The sequence below is a fragment of the Mastomys coucha genome, unplaced genomic scaffold (assembly GCF_008632895.1).
Source record: "Mastomys coucha isolate ucsf_1 unplaced genomic scaffold, UCSF_Mcou_1 pScaffold12, whole genome shotgun sequence".
In the NCBI taxonomy this organism is placed as follows: domain Eukaryota; kingdom Metazoa; phylum Chordata; class Mammalia; order Rodentia; family Muridae; genus Mastomys; species Mastomys coucha.
The window spans coordinates 21,549,564-21,567,756 of record NW_022196894.1 but is presented as its reverse complement, the minus strand read 5'-3'; positions in this window follow the sequence as shown (position 1 = coordinate 21,567,756).

The following is an 18,193-nucleotide window of genomic DNA, read 5'->3' as shown; positions in this document are numbered from 1 at the left end:
CAAGTACTAAAACCATACAAGGTGGGTTACTTAACCCAGTCCTGAGGCTTAGGGGAGAGATAAGGAGATTCATGGAGCTGAGTCTTGAAGGCTGCATGCAGGTTGCCTCTTGGGGAGTGACTGGAGTGACGTGGACATGGAAACATAGGAGAAATAGAGTCACTTAATGTGCTCATGAGGGGAACAGGCAGGGTGTGGAGAGATGGCACTGGGGAGGAGAGTGGAGAGCAAAGTACTTGAAAGGTTTTAAGCAGCAGGCAGTGGAGACAAGCACAGATATATTCTAAGCAGAGCAATGGTATGACTCAGTATGATCTTCAACAAGCACTTTTGACAATATGTTTCAATAGGTTGCAGCTCCAGGGAGGACAGTGAGGCTGAGCCCGGCTTTGAAAGCATGTGAGGTGATGAGAAGGCAAACAGTGTTGCTCTGGAGAAAGAGAGCAGAGAACATTGGTTTCAATACACCCTTGGACTTCCAGAATCAAGTCTCCATTGAAGAAGAAAGCGATTGAAATAGTGTCGGATAGGAGAGTTGGGGTAAAAAGAGGGCAAGAGGGCTGAGATGTGTCAGACAATATTGAAAATGCCCCCCTTTGCATCACACCAGATCTTAATTGGCACCAACCACAGTGGGGGTGATTGATCCCAGCGAGAGTCCAGCAAAACAGATAATTTCTTACAAGCCTCTGAAATTCAGGAGCACTGTGGGGTCCCACACACCAAGGATTTGCTGATGCGGAAGTCTGAGACTTCCTTGAAGGGATGGGTTTCCCAGTAGTTGGTTTTGTGCGTATTCTTTTTTTTTTTTCTCATCAAAATGCAGACCACATCCATGTAGTTAGTGCCTGGGGTCTTGCTGAGCAGAAGAGAAAGAGAACAGAGCACTAGGTGACACACTGCAGCTATGCATTCATTCTTCACACCATGGCTCATTAAGGAGCTACTAAATGAGAGGCTGGCTGTGTAGCGGAAGTCTGCTATGGGGATACCGGCTTGACCATGAAAGATCTACTCACTACACAGGCAGAATCTGGGTCAAAACCTCACTGTAAAGCCACCTCACGCAAATGGCCAGGGTTTCACTAGCTTCCTTTAGAGTCCTGGCCTTTCTAGAAGGAAAGTAGCTTGTATTTACTGTTCCTGGTACTTAATTCTCCACCTCACTTCAGCCCTGCCCCCCCACTCCTCCACACACACTTACACACATGCACGCACACAATACACACAAACACATATATACACACACACACACACAAACACTCACACACATGCTTGCACACACGCAAACATACGCGTACACCCCAAAGGCCTTAATCAAGGTAAATAAGATTTTTCCTCTTTTCTCAGAAGAGAGACTTAATCCAAAAGGATGATCTCGTACACTAAAGCCTTCACTAGCCAGTTCTTTGGAAGGTCCTGAGTACCAGGATGGCAGACCTCATTGACAGCAGGTTTTTGCTCATTGTGAAATTCTTTGACTATTGTTATCATGGCAGAGTCAAAGGTCTGTAATTACTGAGACAATGTAGACACTGTTCATCAGAGTTTAAAGGGAGCTTGTATGGGGCCCGCAGGGGAGAGGTTTCTGCCTTTCTGTACCAGTGAATTCCAGACTGTGTCTGGAAGATAGGAGTGCTTTTAACAGACTCAATCTGTGTTGTGGTTTACTTTGTTGTTGTTGTTGTTTTATTTCTATTTTCCTGATTTATATACTCTAATAACAACAGCAAAATCTTTCCTTTTTCTTATTGTGTCAAGTTGTCTCATTTTTTATGCCAAAATGTCCCCTCTAACTCTAAATCCCTCCCCCAACTCTCGACTCTCCACAGGCTGTATGTGTACATATGTTACCATGTTTCCCCATTCTGTGTAGATTCATGATGGTGGGTGACAAATCCCACTGTCTAGTATTCTAAAGGGATAATATCATGTGGCACATTAGTTTGGTGTTTGTTCTCATTGATTTGAAACTGAACACTGAATCTTTTCTCCTTTGTAGACCATTTGTGACCACTTAGACCAAAACGTTTTTAAAAAGGTCCACAGACGTACCTTGCTAATCTGGCGTAGAACTCAATGATCTCAGCCCTCCTGTTACAGAAAGTGGAACAGTCAAGGTTATTTTAGTGAGAACACTTAATGACTCAAATCCTTCTTTGTGTCTACTAGTTCATTTGATGTTTGTCATAAAAGAGTGGAGTAGGCATATTAGGAATGAACCATATTCCAGGGAGAGGTCAACTGAGTCTCTGAGACTCTCATATCCACAGTAGGCTGGGCCATGGTTAAGAGCTGTACTTGAGAATTTTTATCTCTCCCATTGTACAAACTGCTGCTGGGTGAAAGCAAGCAATTCTTCTGTTTACATTTCAAAGAGCAAGCAAGAGTCTCCAACCTTGCTAGAGAACATTCAACCAGTTTGGCTTGACAATGGATTTGGCTCAAGTGTCAGAGTTGCACAGTTTTCATAGGACAGAGCAGTCACTGAAGCAATCTGAGCAGAGAGGCCATGCATCCCAGCTTCTGCGAAACAGATCTAATTTCAAGTCTTATTGTGCTCCATCCAGGCCATCCTCACTCTGTGGAGAGTGTGTTCAGTTGTGGGGACACTGTGAATTACAAATGGTCATTAATATTCTTCTCAGTTCTTAAGTATTAGAACTGAGGTAGGAACTTTTTGATGTGAAAGGAAATAGAAATCAATAGGGAATTGTTCTTTAACTTCCAGGCAGGCTGAGCACATTTCCTAAACAGATTTAAGGTGGATTATTTTTTACCAAATCTACAGAAGGCAGTGATTCGCACAAGTTAAAAACATTGAAACAAAAAATACTACCCCACGTTGGAACAGAACGTTCCCAGAAGGCCAGTGAGCAAGCCTTGAGCTTTGCTGTCCCCTGCTCTTTACGAGCCTCCACCCGACCCAGCCTCTTTCATACCCTGTAGTGGATGAACCTGGTTCACAGACATTTGCAAAGCTTGAAGTAAGATTCAAACTGCCTCTGGTGCTCAATAAGAAATCCTTTTGGAATGAAGATGACTTTTACAAATCTTATCAGACTAGGGCAAAAACTCTCTCCATAGACTCTCTGTCTCATCTACCTCTATACTCTCTGCCAAACCCCCCCACTGGTTCTGACACTGTATTGCTGTGAGAATGTGAGTTATAAGCTTTTGAAAGCAACAACTACCTACCAGGGGAAGATTTATTCACTCCATCAAGCACAAGAAAAATTCAATTTTGAAGCTGTCAGCATGGGCCAGTAATGATGTTTAAATGAATTCCATTATGGGCAAATCTAAAATGTGAACAATATTTTTATTGATTTTCAGTGTGTTTCAGCGGGGGCAGCTTCAGCCTGCATTGCTAGTCTTCTGTAAATTGTGTGCTGTCCCTCTGGGTAAAGTGACCCTGGCTTGATTGGCAGTTGTCTCCCAGTAAGCATTTCATGCAGTAGATGTTGCTTATCAGTCATGGCCATATTGCAAGCCATGTAAATCTGCAGTGCTGCTTGTGGACTGTACTACATGATTGATGGGAGTAAGCACTCGTGTACATTGTATGTCAGTTACTCCCGGCAGCACCAGGGGAAAAGCCACTTGAAGCATAAAACTACCTGGCACGAGATATTTGCAACGGTTTTAATAAGCAAAGCTTCTCTTTTGCATCCCATCAAATGCAAGGATGGCTCATTCTTAGCCGACTTCTCAGTGATGTCAGATGAGATGAACAGAGGATGTCTCTGGCCTCAAGGTTTATCCTTATGTTTTCCTCCAATGCTGCACCTTGCTGTAATTGTCTTCTAATTTCTTGGTTGAGTTCTGCCATTCATTAAAGTAACTCCAGTTAAATAAATTGGAAAGTCATTTACAGTTGAGAATCATGTAACTGTGCTAATCTTTGAGATCAGTAACACACGCTACCTAGCTGCTGAGTTCCTTGCAGATATGTCCCATTTGCCTTGGAGTGATTTTAAGTTCAGCTTCTTCATGAGATAAACCATTGCTGTGATACATTTTCTAAACTGCCCAGTATTCAAGAAGTAAAAGGTTCACTTTGTGTGTTTGAAAAAGAGGACTTAAGCTCTACCTATAGGATTTTATTTATCACTATACCATAGAAACCAGAACCGTGGGATCTAAAGATAATAAACATTGACCTCAATTCTACCCCCACAACTGAGCCTCCAGTGCTCACTAGTCCTACCCCAAGAGATATCTGTACTGCCTAAAACAGTGCCCCCACATAAACAGGAATTTCATAATCTTCATAAAGCAACGGATACATGAATTACAACTTGGTTGCAATTTCCTCTAGCTCTTTTTCCTCGTGCCTGCTTTGCAGGAGTATATTCATAATATTTATGTTGACTGGGGCACATTGCTTTTTCTCTGTGGCACTTGCTATTATATAAAGCATTCTCCATAGGCCACAGAGTTCCCTAATCACTGTCTATAATGGCTGAGTAGACACCAGAGCACTTTCTAACATGAAAGTTCAGTGTATTGCTGGAGCATATTGCTTTCTGAAGGTGCTAACCCCTAGACTGGATGTTAATACATTGGGTGAGAGTTAGAGCCAGTGCTTGACGGTCACTTCCTACCCCATCTCAGAAGCTCTAAGAACTGGCTGTTTTATAGACTCATGAGGCTTTCATAAAACTGACAGACTAAATCAAATCTTTCCCAAGAATCATTCCTTCTATTGTATGCTATAACTAACTCTACCTAACTAATCATCAATAACTAACACTACCTAATTAATCATGTAAAATCATAAATCAATGTAACTTTGCTTAGAAATTGCCACTAGTTTCAAATTTGCATTCTATTAATGAATAGTAATGAAGAGTCTGTTCTGGGAACCATAGTCTTTGATCTCACAGAGCCTAGTTAATGACTAGTAACATCACATGAGGCTTTGGGTGCTATGGATGAAAACAAGGCCCGTCCAGCCTAGTGTGATTCAGAAGTTGTGAAAGAGAAGGGTTAAATGGCTGCCACTTTAGCAAACAACCGGCAGAAAATAAGGCAACTTGCTCTAGGCGAAGCCTGGAGAAGGGAGGTGCTGGCACCCCCCCAAAAAAAACCCAAAACCAAAAAACAACAACAACAAAAAAAAAACAAAGGTAACTCTGCAGAATGGGGTTATATTTGAGGTCAAGAAACTAAGACATGTAGACTAACAGCTTTTGTCAAGCCAGGCTTGACAAAATGCCCTGAGAGATACAACAGAGAAAATGTGGGAGTTCATTCATATGGAAGAAAGATTTATTTTTTTCTGAAATGAGGTGTTAAGGCAGGGATCCAGCCAGCAAAGGCATTCAGTCACAGCTTGATAGGAGGATAACTAGGTGTGAAAACAGAGAAAGGGTCCTGTTATGTTTGGATATATTTGCCACTAGTTGCCCGTGTTCAGCATCACAAGACTCTGTCTTCTTTTAGCAATTTTTTTTCTCTTTTCTGGTTTTGACCTTTTTAGGCTCAGAGGCACATTCATACCATATGCAGCTCCATTGAGAATGATCTGGAAATACATAACCATGTTGGTCCATGTCATCTATGCCCTCTTTCCTATGCAGTGGAACCAGGTAGCATGGTGCTGGCTCTGTGACTGCCCAGAAGGCTCCTTAATTGTAGCAGGGTGATCCTGATCCAAGTGGCCTAATGGACCTTGCAGTTGAGGCTGTATGCTGAAATTCCCACCCATGGAAATTAACTTCCTGACCTCCAACTAGTATATGGGTATTATTCAGACACCAGAGGGACTGCGATACTCAGGAGGTGGTCTTGTCTCTCCTCAGGAGGAAGAGCTGGACATGAGAAGGAGGAACAGAGCCACCTAGGAAGGTGGGGAATGGATACAACTCATCATGGTAGGCAATGTTCTTGGTCAAGGTCCACTTTAGTCAGTGTGGAAATGGAGGCCACTGGAAGTGGAGTGTAAGAATTGAGCAAACAGGGACACCTCATAAAAATACCGAGGAGCTAGGAATATCCATTAAGCCTAAAGACAGGGAGCTTCAGAAGGGTTTACTGAGCAAACATCCATCCCCAGGAGATGCCCTAATTGTGGGGGTAATGCCTGGTTCCAGGAAATGTCCCCAGTAGGGGTGGATCTCCCCCTACCCCTCCTATGTTCAACCAGTATCATCTTCTCACCTGGGGCACAGAGGTCAATGGACTCAAAAGACAATGGGTTCCACTAATGAGAGATAACCAACTCATGCTGTAAACCTATGTACTGGGAAGGTATAAAAAGTGTGGGCTTTTGTTCCTCAGGGTCGCCTTTGCCTGAATGCTGGACAACCCTAGTATACTGGATCATTAAAAACCTCATGCTAATTACACTGTTCTAAGGCCTCTGTGTTTTTGTGAGTGGGATGACATCCTGGACGTAAGACTTGGTTCTCCGAATCTTACAACAGGAGCAGATAATGCACCAAATGGGCAGGAATTTCATGCCATCCCAGTGTCCTGAAGCCCCCTAAGAGACTCTAGCGAAGGGAACTGAACATCTAGGTTCTAGTCGTTTGCTTCCTGATTAGAGAAGCTAGAAATAACAAGTCATTACAGAATTTCTAGCTAGAATAATACCTAGTTTTCCCTACGTGCCAGGCTCTGCTGTGAAGGATTTTGCCCACATCCATTCTTCTATTACATTTAGTCCCTGAAGCAGCTTTTTTTGAGGTACAGGCTGCAATAATTCTCATCTTAGAGACTGTCTATGAAAGAAGTCTGTGGAAGATGGATGTTTCTTAGGGACTATTCCAGGGCTTTGGGAAGACCAGATGTGTTTACATCTGTGAATCTACTTTGGAACCTGTGGACCACTCTACATCCACCAGGGATCAGCTATTCTATCTGTTCCCCTGTTGCTGTGGATGGGCCTGGTGCAGTTCTTGTGAACCAAGCCCCTAATGAATAAAGGAGCCAATCATTGAGTGAATAGGAGGGACTTTTAGGTTGGATAGAGAAAGAGAGGAAGCAGGAGAGAGTTAGCCTCTTTTTGGAAAGGGGATAGATAGCGTGAGGACAAGATGTAGCTATGAGTGTCTCCCGGTTTCAATGCTGGATCTGTCAGGCTTCACCACTGGAGGAATCAAATTTAATAGGGTTTACAAGATTAGGATTTTAGTTGCTGTGTCCAACGATTGAGTTATCATCATTTCTGAACTAAGTTTGTATTGTGTTTTCCTTCACACAGACGCTCATTTGGGTTCAAGAGAGAAAGGTATGGCGGCAAAGTGTGGGTTTGCCTGAGGTGCACCACAAAGGCTGTGGGGGATTTGAAACACAGTCTTGGTATGGTAATGACCTGCCGGAGGGAACCTATTGAGCTGTGTGGAAAGATTTTGGAGTTCTGAGTCAGAGTCTCCACAAGATAAAACAGGTTGGCCATTGCTAGCCAGTGCAAGGCCAGTCAGGCTGCTGGGGCAGTGTTGCTGGCACAAGCGTGGGACATGCTGGGTTTTTTTGTTTTGTTTTGTTTTAATATTTCCCACAATACCCTGTGGTTTCTTTCTCTGCCTGTCATGATTATGTGTAAGGTAAGATCTGATGAAGACAGGTTAAAGGAAGAGGCCAAGCTCCTCCCTTAAATCCACTAGGGGGTGGGGATGAACTGGTAAGAGGATGGTTGCAAAATAATGATGTTGTGGCAGGTGCCAGAGGGGCTGGCTGAAATAAACTGTATAGGTGAGGAGAATCTGTTTTGAGGCAGGGGCCAGGAAAGGAGTCAGCTGTGGTCCTCAGAAGAGGGTTTCTGAGTTCTGAGAGATCTGTGCTGCCCTACCACCTTCTTAGTGACTTGTCACTACATCATTATTTATTTGTTTTATCCACTTATTTCTTATTCTTTTCTTGGCACTTATATTAATCTGAGTGATCTGTTGGAAGTTCACAATGAAAACAGCTCTGCCAGTCTAGTTTGGTCATTTCATGTTAAGCTATGCAAGTTCCCAAGGCACTGTTACCAGTTTATGAACAACGAGCCACCAGGGCAATGAATCCTTTTATTGTTATTCTATTTGGATCTCTCCAATCATTTTCCATCTCTGTTAATCAGGAGATAAAGGCAAGCCTTTCCCAATTTCTGCCTCCAACACCATTTTAGGTCCTTGAAGCCTCATGCTGAGCAGGACTGTTTGAAATCTAAGATACAACACCAGACAAGAGCTATAATGTTCAGATTTGTCTGTGGGTAATGCATATGAAAAATGCAAAGTTCTTGGGATTTGCTTGTTCAAGGTGTAATGATTTTTCACATCAGTATGCAAGAGCTGAAGGAGGCACAAGTGTCAAGAAGCAATGTATACCTCTAGTGCCCAGTTTCCAGACAAGGAGAGGAATAGGGGAGGAAGGAACCAAGGTTGGTGTGGCGTGAGAGCTCTTACAAGTGCTGCTCCCAAAGAAGTCAGACAGAGTCAGTGTTCAGTTGCCACCTCCCAAGAATCCTTGAAAAGGTTATTTCTTCCTTCACAGAACTAGATTGTGTACAGTCTTCAGTTAAGTAGGCTCAGCGTTGAGTTTCTTAGCACTCACAGTGTGTAATCTCCACAGACCCTGTCATACTCATTGAGCATGAAGTTGATATATGAAGCTGTGTATTGCCAGTGAAAGACAATACCCACCACGACTACACTTACATAACACCATACAACAGAGCGACCTTGCTGCACAAAGCCACCCTGGAAACCACTCCTGAGTTAGAAGCTTGTTTGTTAAGGATGGGGTCTTAGAAAGAAGAATCCCACAAATCAGATGCCAGTTATGTCAACCACATAGTTTCTCTACTATCCCTTGAACTGTGGCTTCCCTTTCCAAGATAATGTTGGTACACAGGCATTAACAACTTTCCTGTCTGTGATAGACATTTTTTTGAGAACCTGATTTGTTTTATATTTTTTAACCTTTACCTTTGTTGTTGCTGTTGCTGTTGTTGTAGTTTTGGTATGGTACTAGGGTCAAAACCAGGGCTTCAAACATGTGACAAACACTCTTCCACTGGGCTGCTCTCTCAGTTATCTACTTCCGTTCTTATCATAGCCTGACTATTGTGGTGGTAACCACATTGGCTGAAGCATCTGCTTCTCAAAATATCAGCCTCTAATGGCCTTACCAGTTCCCTGTTTCCTGGGTAAATAGCTTTCCACACTTCAACATTTCATCTCTCATCTTGCCTACAAGATCCAGCTAATGGGTATACTAGGCACAGAATTTAGTGTGAGAAGGGTTGCAGGGGTTAAGCCTTTGCCAACAAATTTCTTGGTTGGTGAAATTACAGATTTATCAAGTGGCTTGATGACCTTTAGAGAACTCGTGTCTTTGACATAATGACTGTGCTTGTCCCAGCAGCATGGAAACTAAGTAACATACTTGCAGCTTTTTTCTGGCAGCAGAGTAAGATCATGTGGTATACATTAACTGTACTCATCAGAGAATGTCTGGCTTTTGCCTTTTTTTGTGGTTTTGTTCCTCCTGTCACAATCTATGCAATTGTTTTATATTTTTGCAAACTGTTCACACAAGCTTTGTTCCATAAAGGAAACTCTGAGCTCAACAATGTCAACATGCCTCCTGGCAATAGATTTCTATATATTAAAGGAAAATAGCTGTAAATGTCTTGGAACATTTGAGAAAGAAAATGTCATTGTTTTAAAATTCATTGAACTTAGCCAAGTTGTTTATAGTCCTATAGAAGTGGAATTTTCTAGTCCCTTAGCTTTGTTGAGTGTATGGGAGACATGATAAAGATGAGCTGGTAAAATAGGGTAGAGAAGACTCCATGCACACAGAGAGGGCTTTATGGACATCAGGACTTCATGCACATGAAAAGGAATCTACACACTTGGGAGACTTCCTGTCTATCTTCCAGTCATGAAGGGAGTATAGGGAGAGATGGAAGAGTACCAGAGAGTTCCTAACTGAAGAGGCGTGTTTACAGATGGTCTGAATAGCAGCACCTCACTTCTAATCATTAAGAATGTGAGGCTCTGTTTTTATGGGGTTTAGAGATGAGTTATTTCTCTCTTTTCAGAAACAGAGTGATCCCCAGCCAAAATATATCATTGCAAATAAGGAACAGCTAAGGTTCAAAGACAGAGACTTGCTCAAGATTGTTGCTGTTCAACAGCCAAGCTAAAGTAGAGTCCTGGCTGGGCCTTTTCCAGACCATGTCCCATACATGACACTTCACTGGTTGTTTAATTTTACACTTTGAATATACAGCTGTTCTCCTCTCTCACCAAAACAAGATCTTCAAGAAAAGACGCAACAGCTTTAAAATGCGGAGCTCACCAGATGTGATCCAGGAGTATTCCCACCGACTTGTTAGTGTGCTTCATTTAGGAAGTGATTTCTAGATCTAGAAAGAGAAACAGAACAGGAAAGTAGTGACAATATAGATGTTTATTCTCTATCAAGTGATGATACTAGGTTATATGTTCTTGTTCTAAGTATAAGGCATGGACCTAGTGGTCCAGCAGGATGGGTCACATACACAAAGAAAGGTTCAGCATCATCATAGGAAGGCCTAGAATCAATGCTACCTGGCATTTATGGTTAAGGGCTGGCTAACCACATCTGTGGTTAAGTTAGTTTCACATTTTAGCCATTAGGTCTTCAGAGAAATCTCTGCACCATCAGGCTGGGTTCCATGCAACTATGGGAAAGTTTCTCCTATGTTTGTCTCTTCCTTGTTATTAGCCAAGGGAATGTGCATTGGCTACCTTTACGTTCTAAGGCCCTGGAGCTGGGTAAGCAAACAGCAAATGTGTATTACATCAGGAGCAGCTACTCTGACGCACCTCTGTTGCTTGTGTTCCTTAGCCATAGCAAAGCAAAGCCATTGCACCTCCACTCCTAAAAGCTTTTTATACAGGAGTGTCTCCTGAAAGATGAGTCAGTCATTCAAATCCCCCTATACCATTCTCCCTCAGAGAAAGCTCAAAGCCATGAAAAGCCTTTCAGACAATAGGGTGAGGTATCATAGTGACAAGATAGTCACTGATAGGGTTATTTTAAGAAAATTCACTAACTGGACGTGTTCATTTGCCAGAGATGTCATAACAAAGTACTACAAACTCTGTGGGCCAGAGAATAGAAATCCACAGTCCTACAGTCCAGGAGGCTGGATGTTGTTACAGAGGTGTGGGCAGATCTGTCACTTCCCGAGGCTCTGACAGATCTGCCCACACTTCTCCCCTGGCTTCTGGTGGCTTTCCTGGGTGTCTTTGGCACCACAGGGCTCTGTCATCACCCTCATACAGCATTTGTTGGTTCTCTGTTCACATTTTCCCCCTTGTTTAATGACATTGCACATATTAGGTTAGGTCCCTCCATAATGGCTTCATTTTAACTCAGTTACTTAGATCCTGTCTAAATATCTTGAGGTACTGGGGGGTTAGGATTTACACAAATGAGTTTTGAATGGGCATAATTCAGCCCATAACCCTGGGAGTAAAAGTCAAGCAGTGAGTAAGTAAATTACCCTCTGCCTGCAGACAAAAGGCTGAATGCATCCTCTACTTGATTCTGGACATCCATAGTCATGTTCTAAATCTACTTTAAGTATGTTGTAACCTTGTAACACATTTGACTTTTCAAGGGGTCTGTTTTCTCAGGAACAAAACTAGAATCCTAAAAGCTTCCTTGGAAGGTCATCTAGTGTATCCCCAGCATGACGTGTGTTAAGTATAGTGCTTAGCATACTGGTAGCATCTGATGAAAGATTGTTCTTCTTGGAGTGATGGTATGTAAAGTCTGAGATCAGGAAAGGGTGGTGCTGGGTGCTAGGCTTGGAAAAGCAGTTATATCAGTTTGTCTGGTGCAATTGTTTTTGTGAAGAGCTATTTGAGTTTGAAGCTTGGAAATGGAAAGTAAGCAGTCAAAAAGCTTTTTAAATTGACAGGAGACAAGCTCTTTGATAATCCATCACCTCAATTCGCCTACCCCAGATCACATCCTGCTATTTTTTCCCCAATGATTTCACCAATAATGACTTCTTTTTAACTTTCCATGTGGCTTTTTAAAGGAAGATGACTTATAAATAAAAATGTCTTCTACTCCTGACCTTGAAAGCCACATGAGATATTTGATTTATTATTTTAATGTGTTACCATTTTGCAGTACATGTTTGGAATGTATAGTGGGGGAGGCTTGGGTCAGCATCTCTGGCCTAGGGAGGTCGAAGGCAATGGCAGTATCTGGATACTCACTCTCCTCACTTTTCAACTGAAGAACAGAGACACTTCATCGTCACCCATGGACAGAACCTGAAGTAGGTCATGGGTTCCCATTCCATTCCATCCATGCTCACAGCACTCCTGGCTCTCTGTCTTTGTTAAAAAGACTAGATCAATAGTCTTTTTTGTCAGTCCTTAACAAAACCGTAGAAAGACTTCTGAACCAATCTGCAGTTTCCCTCCCTCTTATCTATAAGGTTCCCATTCCAGCATTCCAGCATCTGAGTCTATTGCAATGAGCTGCAGAGGATGTAGGTCCCTGATCCAACTAAAAGTGAACACAGAGAGATGGAAGGGCATGTGGATTAATTCTTTGTCAACTTGACACAAGCAGAGACATGTGGAGTCCTCAAGCGAGGAGTTACCTCTATCATCTTGGCCTGTAGACAAATGTGTGGGACATTTTTTAAATTAATGGCTAATGTGGCAAGTCACTGTGCGCTGTGCCACCCCTGGGCAGGTAGTCCTGGGTTGTATAAGAAAATGAACTGAGCAAGCCATGAAGAACCGGCCAGCAAGCTACCCTTCTCTGGGGCTTCTGCTTCAGTTCCTGCCTCCAGGTTCCTGCCTTGAGTCCCTGCCCTGACTTCTCTTCACAGAGGACTATAATCCATAAAAATGAAATAAACATGTTCCTCACTAATATCTCTTTTGGACATTGTCCTTGTCACAGCAATAGACTAGGACAAACTCTGACAGAGGTGGTCTTCATTCCCATTTACAATGAGCAATAATGATAGCAGTACAGAGTTGAAGAAATCATCCTGTCAGCACCAGCTGCTCTGTGCAGTGTTTCCCTTAGGGATGGAGTGGCTTCAGCCAGGTTACATCAAACTCAACTGGTTACTAAGCTTGTTGGCTTCATTAATAGTGAAAATAAATATACCTAGACAGATGCTGCTATGGCTATGAAATGAAAGAGTGCAGGCAAAGGTCTGGTATTCAATGAAGGCTAGAACTGTCAACTTAGTAGCTTCTTAGTAAAAGTATTTTCCATGAGAAAGCTGAAGTAGACCATAGGTTCTAGCTTGTCCCAAATCTGTTGGAGGGTAGCCTCATTCCCCACAATATAGGTACATACTCAGATGTACAAACAAGTTAGGGATTGAAAACAGTCCTAGGCAAGTGGGAGGATCCTGTGTTTGAGACCAATCTCAATTGTGTGATGAGGCTCTATCTCAAAAACACAACACAACACAACACAAAAACAACCCCAAGAATGATACCAGCACCAAACAATAATACTAGTTGTGAAACCCACACATGGACTTTGGAAGCCCATGGATCCTAATCAAGAACAAGAGAATATTCTTCAAGGCTCTGCCTTATGAGTGATTCAGTGAAATTTTCCATTTACTTAATAGACATGGTACTGTATAGACATTCCTCCAAAATGGGCTAAACAGTTATATAGCAAGAAAGACTTCAACAGCAGCTTGAAATAGAATAAGGTTAGGAACTTAGGTGAAAGAAATGAACTGTCTCAACATTCTACATTAATTCAGAATCTACTTAGCAGATATTGAGAAAAAAAATGAAGCATCTCATTATGATTCCATAAAGCAAGAAAAGGCCACATGCAAGATGCTAACAATCTCAAATCTTGAGAAGGAGAACTATACTGCCAGCCCTTGGCAGAGCTGCCCACGACCTTGAGGGCACCCTTTAAATAGCAGACCCTTTGCAAATAAGAGTTCAGGGTTGTGCTATTCCCCATGGTGCCCTTTGAGGAGTTAAAAAAAGAGTCTGCTTGTCTACTTGGCTCATTAGTGTATTTTTAAGGGGTTTTAAAAACACTCTTCTCTAAAGCTTAACAATCCAATGTGAGTTAGCACAGCGCCCACCGTGGACATGGCTGGTACTGCCCCCAGATGCTCATAGAGACATGGTACCCGGAGGGCTCTATTGAATTGTGTTTTGATATAAAGACAAACAAGGCTTTATGTTTGGTTTTAATGTTGACTGCCATTTCTGGTTTATGGTTTTCTTGTTGGATCCTCTTTCTGGCTCTTGCTTCACTCCAGATATTTTGTTTATGACTCGCAGAAAGATGGTGGGGGTGATGTCTGGCAGAGAACTTTATTCCAACTTTACCAAGGTATCTGATGCCAAGAAAATGCAGTTGTCTCTGCATCGTGGTAGGAAGAGATTTATGTGTTCTGATATAAATGTAACCCCTCTCCCACTGTACATGAGTGCTTTTTCTGCTTTCTTTAGTTTACTATTGAGAAACCTCAAGTGCACAACTGACCCAAACAAAGATGGACTCTGAGAATTCAGACACAGGGATTCCTTTAAATTGGCCAACAGAAAGGATTAACAAGAATCATTTCATATCTCTGTCTGCACTCAGGCAGACACCATACCTCTGGTTTTATTTTTAGTCACGAAGTAGCCTAGGCTCGAGTTGAAGTGACTTTGTAGCCCAGGCAGTCATTGGGCTTGCAACCCTTCCTGAGGGTTATCTCAGCTTCCTGAGTACAGAGTACTGTAAGACTGTGCCATTAGTTCTCACAGGAAAATCTTTAAGGACATTTGTTGGCTTTTTAGAGTCTCTGATAACATGTGGAAGAAAAGGAACCAAATGATTCCCTTTCTTCTTCAGCACTCAGAGAGTCTGTAGATAATCTGCATCCCCCAAGAGCTGTGGCTGACCATAGCTGTAGCATATGTTCTGCTGGTATTTCAATAACATAACTCATTCCTTCATAGATCAAATATTTATTGACTGTCTCCCTAGTCACAATATTCTACCCTAGGGTAAGAAACTTTGAAAACACACTAATGATTCTAACTTATATTTAATTGCACATAAATGATTATGGACATGCATGACCTTCATTTTCCTTGCAGAGCTAATGGCTCCTGTTACTGTGTTTTGTCAGTTCCCAGGGGCTGCCTTCATGAAGAGTCACAAATTTGTCCTTGTACAGTTCTGAAATCTAAAAGCTTAAAGACAAGGTATGGCAGGTTTTGTCCTCTTTGGAGGGAGGGGCAAATTGTTCATAATGAACACTGTGGAAGAGATACTGACCTCAAAGACTATGGCATTCGATGTGAAAGGAGGGAGTATCCTGGTTGGATAAACAAAGGTGGGGATGACTGGCAGCTCCATCACAAGGATTCTGCATATCGCATCAGTGGGAAGACATTAGTCTGGACTTATCTCTCGGGTATAATGTGCTCTGTGCCTCTAGAAGAGTGACAGGACTGCCAGTGTCTGGATATTTTCTATGATGCAGAGATTCTTATGTTGCTTACGAAATCTTAGAACATTTGTTAGTTAACATTGGTCAAGTCAATGTATCTCAGGCGCATCTTTCTTCAAGCTACAAAACTTCTGAGTAGACACTACACTTTGATCAACTGACAGATCTCATGTAAGTGTATTTGATAACAAGGAAGGCAGCTTACTCAAGTGTGTTTGGGTGCATGCAAGAATAGAGATGCAGAGAGTTGGAGTTGGAATGGCAACACTTCACATGCATGTGTAGATTCTGCTAATGTTTTCCTTCACCATAAACATCACGCCAGCTCAAGCATCTCCAATGCCTCAGATGTGTAGACCAACAGATTTTTAAAGTATGTAGCATTTACATTTTTCAAAATTAAACATAATCACATTATTTTCTCATTCCTTTTTCTCCTTCCCTCTCCTTCCATGTACCATCTCACTGCCTTTTAAAGACATGCCTTTTTTTCTTCCATGTGTATGCATGACTAAATATGTACATATTGCCTGCCAAGTTCATTTGGTGTTGCTCATTATATGTGATCTCAGGGCTGAGTGGTTAGAATTGAAAAATGTGAACTTTTGCTCACTGCTTGCCTGCAACGAAGCAGAAGAGGAAGCCTAATCATTTAAAACTGAGATAATGGCTTCAGTTATTTAAGGGCTAAAAGCACTGTGGAAGGTTCTTGGTCAAATAAAAGCTGCTCATAATAAGCAAGAATTTAATGCTTTTTTAAAAGACTTTTTCCTGGAAGATGGACTTATTCAGCAATTTAGCTCATTACTTTTAGACTTTAACTAACTTAAAGCATCCTAAAATCTGAGGCATCCTCACTGAGAACACATGATGCGCTGGCTAGTTTTATGTCAAGTTGACACAAGATAGATAGTCATTTTGAAGAGGAGACCACAATTGATAAAACACCTCATCACCCATTGGCCTGTGAATAAGCCTGGTGGGTGAGCCTGTGGTGTATTTTTGATTGATGATTGATGTGGGAGGGCCCAGATCACTGTGGGTAGTGCCACCCCTGGGCTGATGCTCCTGGATGCTTTAAAAAAGGCAGTTGTCCAGGCTATGGGAATGAGCTATGAGAATAAGCAACACCCCTTCATGGACTTGCATCAGATTCTGCTTCTGAGTTCCTGCCCGGTCTTCTCAGTGTTGAACTTACACTCTGAGAGGTGAATAAATGCTTTTCTCCCCAGCTGGTTTTAATCTTGATGTTCTATGCTAACAATAGAAAGCCTGACTAAGACATGGAAAGCTCACTCAGTGCAAATGCTTTGGACAAACCATATCTGATAACTGTTTATTTCCTTCACCTGAGGCCAACAGATTAAAGAGCAGGTAGCAGCCATGGCATTTCACTAGACACCTCCAGTTCCTTCTTCAAAGCATGTCAAAAGCGCCTAATGGACTCTGACACATTTTCACTATTATGAGACATCAAAATGGCACATCCTGATGTTTGCCTTGACTAGGGACACTTTAATATCTTAAGTTTTTTCCTTGTCATCTTGAATTGATATCAGGATAGGACAGGTCGTGACTACACTCTGATTCCCCATTATATTTTAAGGTATATATATCTGTTCTTTAAATGTGTGGAGGGATGTGTGAGATCATGTAGAGTAATGATGAATATATTGGCACCAATTAAAACTCTTTATGTGGGCTGAAGAGAAAGCTCAGCAGTTAAGGACACTGACTGTTCTTCCCGAAGACCTGAGACCAATTCCCACCAAACTCATGGTGGCTCACAACCATCTGCAATGGGATCCAATGCTCTCTCACTGTGGTGTCTGAAGAGAGTGGCAGTGTGCTCACATACATAAAATAAATAAATAAATAAATATTTAAAAAAATTATTCTAGGGCCAATGGGACTGGCTCAGTGGGTAAAAGTACTCATTTTCAAGCAGTGTGACTGGACTTCAATCTCATAACCCATATATAGTAGAAAGAGAGAATTGACTTCTATCTTCTGACCTCCACACAATATCCATGCCATAGATGCTCCTTCACTCTAAATAAATTAATAAGAAAAAATTCAAGCCCTGTTCCCTGGTCTCTACTTTGCCAACTTTTACAAATTAAACGAATGTAATACACATTTATTCTTCACTTACTAGGTTGCAATCCTTGCAACAGAAGGAAAGGGAACTGAGACATGGGCTCCATCAAAGTAAGCTGTCACCATGTCTACAAGGTAACTTCAAGGGTCAAGAGACTTACGGCACAAATCGAAACTAGATGAAGAATTACAGCAACTGAAGAGAGCACAGTTGTGTAGAGGTGTGTAGAGATCATGGAAAGTTAAAATTGAGGACTTAATCCATAAGCAGAGTTTGTGATAAGCAGATGGGATTGGTAGAATGAATCACATTATCCAGCTTGTAGAGCTGTCAGAGCACACTGTGTTGAAGACCCGGGAAGCCTGCTTCCTTGGGAATGGGTCCCGGGGACAAAGGAGGGCAGTGTTATAGATGGAAGCGGCTGAGCTCAGAAAAGAAATATGCAAAATTCTAAGCTATTTGTTGGCATTGACCTAGGAGGAAGAGCAAGAGGAAGGGAGGAAGACAACAAGGGACAGACAAGGGATGGAAAACTCGGTCTGGAGTAGGCATGATGTCCAACTCAGGACTGCTGCTTAGAAAGAACAAATGGAGCAAGCCTCTTGAGACAGTGCATCCTGTCCTGCAAACAGCTT